General features: G+C 45.3%; 1 long non-coding RNA gene across 1 annotated transcript in view; it reads left to right on the forward strand.

Annotated features, from left to right (window-relative positions):
* LOC105525824 overlaps positions 1–6,381 on the forward strand; it is a 29,870-nt gene that overhangs the window by 10,910 nt on the left and 12,579 nt on the right. The window contains exon 2 of the long non-coding RNA XR_001003982.1: positions 2,625–2,743. This is a non-coding gene — a long non-coding RNA (uncharacterized LOC105525824). The remainder of the gene's footprint in view (positions 1–2,624; positions 2,744–6,381) is intronic.

Raw genomic sequence — 6,381 nt, forward strand, 5'->3', positions numbered from 1 at the left:
CAAACGTTACCAGAGGAGGGTGTCCAGGTTCTTGGCATTTTGAACAAAGAATTGGACAAAACATACAAAGCTATGAAAGAATAAAGCAAAGACAGCATAAATTTATTGAAACAAAAGTATACTCCACAGACCGGCAACAGGCTTGAGCAAGCACCTCAGGAACGCTGGTTACAGAATTTTCTGGGCTTTAAATACTCCTCTAGAAGCTTCCCATTGGTTCCTTGGTTCACACCCTATGTAAATGAAGTTGTGGCTCACAATCAATCTGATTGGTCATGGAAGGTGACCAATCGGAGGCTGAAGTGAAGTTACAAAGTTACACTCCTATGCAAGTGAAGACTAGGCCTACAATCAGTCTGAATGGTTGCAGGAGGGGACCAATCAGACGTACTTTCATTTTTAATCTGCAAGGCAGAAAAGCAGGAGGGGTGCGGGGAGCAGTTTGCGAAGGGAGTAGCCTCTGATCCTTTTGTTACTTGGGTGTGAAGAGGTGGGGGGTTTCCCTTTTCTTTTCTTTTCTTTTTTTTTTTTTTGAGACGGAGTCTCATTCTGTCGCCCAGGCTGGAGTGCAGTGGCCAGATCTCAGCTCCCTGCAAGCTCCGCCTCCCGGGTTCCTGCCATTCTCCTGCCTCAGCCTCCTGAGTAGCTGGGACTACAGGCACCCGCCACCTCGCCCGGCTAGTTTTTTGTATTTTTTTTTAGTAGAGACGGGGTTTCACCGTGTTAGCCAGGATGGTCTCTATCTCCTGACCTCGTGATCCGCCTGCCTCAGCTTCCCAAAGTGCTGAGATTACAGGCTTGAGCCACCGCGCCCGGCCCAGGATTTTCCTTTTTATTCAGTTCTAGGAAACCAGTGCAAATTGCTCTTAGGTTCTCTGTCTCCAGACCCTGTTCTCCTGCCTCACAAAGATAGGTGTACCTTTTTGTTAATTCACCCACTGACACACAAAGTTACTGCCTGTGCTAGCTGAGTGTCTGACAGCAAGTCAGAAGGCAAATGGTCTGTTCCCAGCCCTCACCCACTAGCCAGACGTTCTTAGGCCCTCCTTTCCGAACCTCAGTTTTGTCATCTGCCAAATGGGATATCTTGCTTCCTTAACTGGCGAGATTGTGGTGAGGATTAAGTGAACCCTTGGAGATGAAAGGCTTTTGTGATTTGTAAAGTTTTGTTGTACTAGACACTAGATTAGTGTCATATCGTAAACCCCTACCTCTCTCTACAGTTCTACTAGGAATTGACCTCTTTTGCCCAAGAATTGAGATATAACCCCTTACATTTGCAAGAAGAACTGGAAATTCCCGATCCCCAAAGGAATGATTCAGAGTGGAACTTTACACACATTCAAGTAGATCTCCGAAAGAAAGATTTGGGGGCCAGAGCCCCCCAGTCAATTCTGTTGAACGGCTCTGCTGAGATGACGAAAAGGATTTAGAAAGAGAATAGGTACAAAGGCATAGAAAACCAACTCAAAAAATAGCACTGGTCCCATTTAGACCTTCCTTCTTCCCTGGAGCCAGAAAAAATGGCACCTGCAGCCTTCACCGCTTGGTCTACCCTGCCACCTTGTGGCTGTTTGCTAGACTGCACCAGTAGAACAGCCTCAGAGAAAGCAGGGACCAACAGGAACCCGTAATCACGCCCTCACTCCTTTACTCCGTCACTCGACAAACTTGTACAGATGCTCACAGTTGCTCAGGCTGAAGAAATTCACAGTCTGGAAGAAGAGAGGGACTGAAGGGAGGGTAAATGGAGAAAAGAGACTTGCTAGGCAGGGGTCTTGGTGTTTGCAAAGACGCTGAAGCCTCACAGGTTTGGGAAATGGTGAGCTTCTCCATGTGACTGAAGAATAGGCTGCACCGGGTAGAAATGACGGGATATGAGGTTATAGCCTCACTATCAGAAAATGATATGTGTGAAACTGTAAGCCTCTGTACGTTAGGGGAAAAAAGAACACACAAACCAAACAAAAAAACAAAAGAACACAAAAAACAAAAAAAAAAAAACAAAGAAAGACACAACTTGGTCCCTGGAGTGCAGGTTAATTCAGGTTACAGGAGCCATCCACTCCTCCGCAAATGGCCCCCAGACTTCCATGGCCCTTCCGTCCTGAGACTCCTAGGAGGAAACACATACTCTGAATCCCTCGCCATGATCAAAATCAGTTTCTAAATGGGATAGGATCTTGTATAGTCTCAAGTTTGAAAGGAGCCTTAGAGTCATTTAATCCAACCCTCCCTGCAAGCCAAGATTGCTGCCAACTCACCACGCATCTTGAACTTAAATCGCCTTCAGTGATGAGTTCGGATGCTCATCCAAAGCCCGTTCCACCTTTAGACAGCAGGAAATCCTTTATTCTATCAGGCTGAGTTCTTCCTGTTTACAATTCCTGTTCATTGATGCAAGGTTCCCCTCTCCGGGGTTGTGCCAAAGAAGTAATCAGACATATGAATGTATATGAAGAAGGTAACCATTTAGTGGCAGCACTAAGGTTTCTGGAAATAGGAAATCATGGTAGTATGATTACTGAGGAACTAATATTGGCGTAGGCTTTGGGGGAGCTGTGCCCTAGTCCTCATAGAATTTCTTTGCTTAATGTCACTTGGCTTCCTTTCCTTTATGACAGAGTTGGATTTGATCAGAATTCTCACTCCTGGTTCTAAGTCAGAATCACCTGGAGAGCAGGCAGCAGAATGTCTGAAAGCTCCCTATGGTCCAGAACTGCTGGATGAGACCATTAGTGGGGTAAGCTCAAATATTCCATGATTATTCAAGACATGATTAATGATAATAGTCTTCAGTTCTTGTTAAGGGCTTTTTATCAAGCCCGTGATGGTCTGGTATGTAAGTTCTTGGTGATTCCTATTTCATAAAGACCTACCTGGATCTAGAGTTTTCTCCCATCTGCATGATCAAAGTGTGGTTGTTCACAGAGCACAATTATTTTGTTCTGTCGTGCTCTTTTGGACAGAGACCCACCAGTGACATAAAAGACAAAACTAAAGAAAGAAGAGACGTATTGCCTGATCTTAGCCAAGTGCCATGACCTTCTTGTTCCCCATTCACCTCATCTGTAAGAGGTAAGAGAAACCCACTTCAGTGAGTTGTCATGAGAGTAATTGAGACCATGAGTGTAAAGCCTACTGGCAATGAGAAGGCTCTCCAAATCTCAATTCCCTGAGTCTTTGACAGCTAGAAGAAAGTACAAACAAGAAGCTGGGGTGGTACCTTTTCTGAGAGCCTTTTTCCTCATCTTTCTTCCCATAAACAGCCTCTGTTGAGTTGTATCATGTCCCCACAAAATTCATATGTTGAAGTCCTAACTTCTAGTACCTTAGAATGTGACCTTATTTGGAAATAGGGTCATTGCACATGTAATTAGTTAAGTTGAGGTCATTAGAGTGGGCCTTAATCTAACTCAAGTGAAGACCTCATAAAAAGGGAAGAACTTTGGATACCAAGACACAAACAGAGAAACACCATGTGAAGATGAAAAGATTGAGGTGATACTTCTACCAGCCAAGAGTGCCAGATTGCCAGGAAATGACCAGAAGCTAGGAGAGAAGTCTGGAACAGATTCTTCCTTACAGCCCTCAAAAGAAACCAACAGTGCCAACACCTTGATCTCGGACTTCCAACCTTCAGAACCATGAGGGAATAACGTTCTGTTGTTTAAGCCATTTCAGTTTGCAGTGCTTTGTTTCAACAGCCTTGGCAAACTAATACACCTGAAGAGGTGACTCCTACTGGTGACATCAGAGGACAGCTCTGTCCAGATGGAAGGAGGCACTGAAGTTCCACAGAACAAGTGGGAGACATGTGAAAACCCTGAGCGTGCCTCTCCATGGGCCAACAGCTCAACAAGGCTGTCCACCTTGTACTGCCCTGAAAGAACAATTTGCCATTCTGAACATACCCCTTCTCAAGACATGCTGAATCCATAGGAACATCATTTTTTAAAATTATACTTTGAGTTCTGGGATACATATGCAGAATGTGCAGGTTTGTTATATGGGTATACTTGTGCCATGGTGGTTTGCTGCACCCAGCAACCCATCATCTACATTAGGTATTTCTCCTAATGCTATCCCTCCCCTAGACCCCAACTCCCCGACAGGCCCTGGTGTTTGATGTTCGCCTCCCTGTGCCCATATGTTCTCATTGAGGAACATCATTTATTGGCCATAGTTTTATGTATTTTGGTGTTTCCTTGTAATTTTCCTTCCATATATGTCCATGGTTTGTTTTGTGATTTTGACTACAAACGCTTTAAGGGCTGGAACTACATTACAAACCTCACTGGGAGTCAGGTGATGTTTGATAAGAATTCTTGGTGTGACCTTAAGCATGTCACCTTTCCTTTCAGGCCTGGTTTCCTTGCCTATGGAAGAAATTATCATCACTAAGCTCTCTCCAGTTACAATATTCTGTGATCCCAACTCCATATGTATTTACATACCCAACCTGCCTTCTTGGGGTCCTAAAGGGAAAGAAAGACCCAGGAAACTCACCTCTTAGATATGTTGAGCAGCTGTCATCTGGGGTTAAATGAGTCAGCCTCATTTAATAAGGGGCTAGACCCCAAAGGTTTGGGAGCAATGTAGTACTCAGGAGCTGTAAACCCCACTAGGCCCCTTTCCTAGACTCCAAAGTCCTCCTGCCTGGGCATCTGTCTTTCTAGAAGGCCACTGTTTTATGTTATTATTTTTTCTTTTTTTCTCCCATGAGTCATAGAGAATGAGAGAAGGCCACTTTCTTAGTGAATGCTGAAGCTTTCTCTTCTTTGGAGACAGGCCCTGGATGCTGTATTTCATGTAATGGGGAGCATGTCCACAGTAGGGCTGGACTTCTGTGCGCCATTTGGAAGCCTCCTCTCTCTGCTCTGGGGGTGGGAGGAGCATTGCCTTTCCAATTGGGTACAGTATTTTGGGTAAATGACATCTTGTTTCTTACCTTGGAGGGATTACAGCATGCCTTGGCCTCCACTATAGAGAAGCTTGGGCCTAGTCAAAGAAGTGTAAGGGTCCTTCTAATGACAAACACCCCAGAGGCGTGGCTATCTGTGTGTAAATTATGCTCTTTTGGTTCCAGGAAATAGACTCATACAGGCCAGTCCAAGTAATGGCAGTGGTGTAGAAATGGAGGCAGTGACCCCAGTATACAGTGGTCATAAGAGGGATGGATTATCCTAGAAATCTAAGACTAGAAACCCCCACACAATTATAAGCTTCATAAAACTAGATTCTGAACGGTCATCCTAGAACTCTGCCATTAATGAGGCCCCAAGCACTCTTCAGGGTTCAGCTTTTCTCTGCTTCTCTTCCTCATTCTAATTCTCCTAGTGCTTACCAATGCATGTCTCTGGTAGAATATAAGACAGTGTTTTATTATTATTAAATTTTTTTGAGACAGCGTCTCACTCTGTCGCCCAGACTGGAGCGCAGTGGCACGATCTTGGCTCATTGCAAACTCCACCCCCTGGGTTCAAGCTATTCTCCTGCCTCAGCCTCCCTAGTAGCTGGGATTACAGGCTTGCACTACCACGCCTGGCTAATTGTTGTATTCTTAGTAGAGACAGAGTTTCACCATGTTGGCCACGCTGGTCTCGAACTTTCGACCTCAAGTGATCTGCCTGCCTTGGCCTTCCAAAGTGCTGGGATTACAGGGGTAAGCCACCGCGACCAATCTTATTATTAATTATTACTATGAGTGAGACAGAGAGAGAAAATGGAAACGCAGATTCCAAAGGGAATAGCTCATTTCTGCAAGAAGCCTGAGGCCTAACTTGATTGAGTTGAGCCGATTAAAGTTCCACTGACAACCATCATGTGAACTCAGCCTACCTGGACACTTTCAGCTGCACGACCTCGGACTGGTTCCTGCCTCCATTTCCCCATATTTAAAACAGAACATGCGTAACCAGGCATGTGGCATGCCCCTGTAGTCCCAGCTACTCTGGAGGCTGAGGCAGGAGGATTGCTTGAGCTCAGGAGTTCATGATCATGTCATTGCCCCCCAGCCTGAGTGACAGAGCAAGACTCCATCTCTAAGAAAAATAAAATAATAATAAATAAATAAATATTAAAAAGTAAAATGGAACATTTGCCTCTGGTTGTCCTCCCCTTAGGGTTGTGTAAGGAGCAGGAGCCTGTTCTCCACTCCCCACCCCAGGCTCTGGGCCGCAGTAGGAAAGTGCCTTCACCCCTCCTGCCTCATCTTTTCATGGGTCAGATGCAAGATCTGAGCTAGGTGACAGGACCACCCCATCCCTTCCAACTCCTGAATAGCTCTGCATAGTTCTAACCACCCTGCTTCTCTGGGATTACCCCTTACACATCCTCATCACCCTGGTCCTCAGAAACCTATCCTCTAAAAATCCCACA

The sequence above is a fragment of the Colobus angolensis genome, unplaced genomic scaffold, assembly GCF_000951035.1.
Source record: "Colobus angolensis palliatus isolate OR3802 unplaced genomic scaffold, Cang.pa_1.0 Scaffold56, whole genome shotgun sequence".
Lineage (NCBI taxonomy): Eukaryota > Metazoa > Chordata > Mammalia > Primates > Cercopithecidae > Colobus > Colobus angolensis.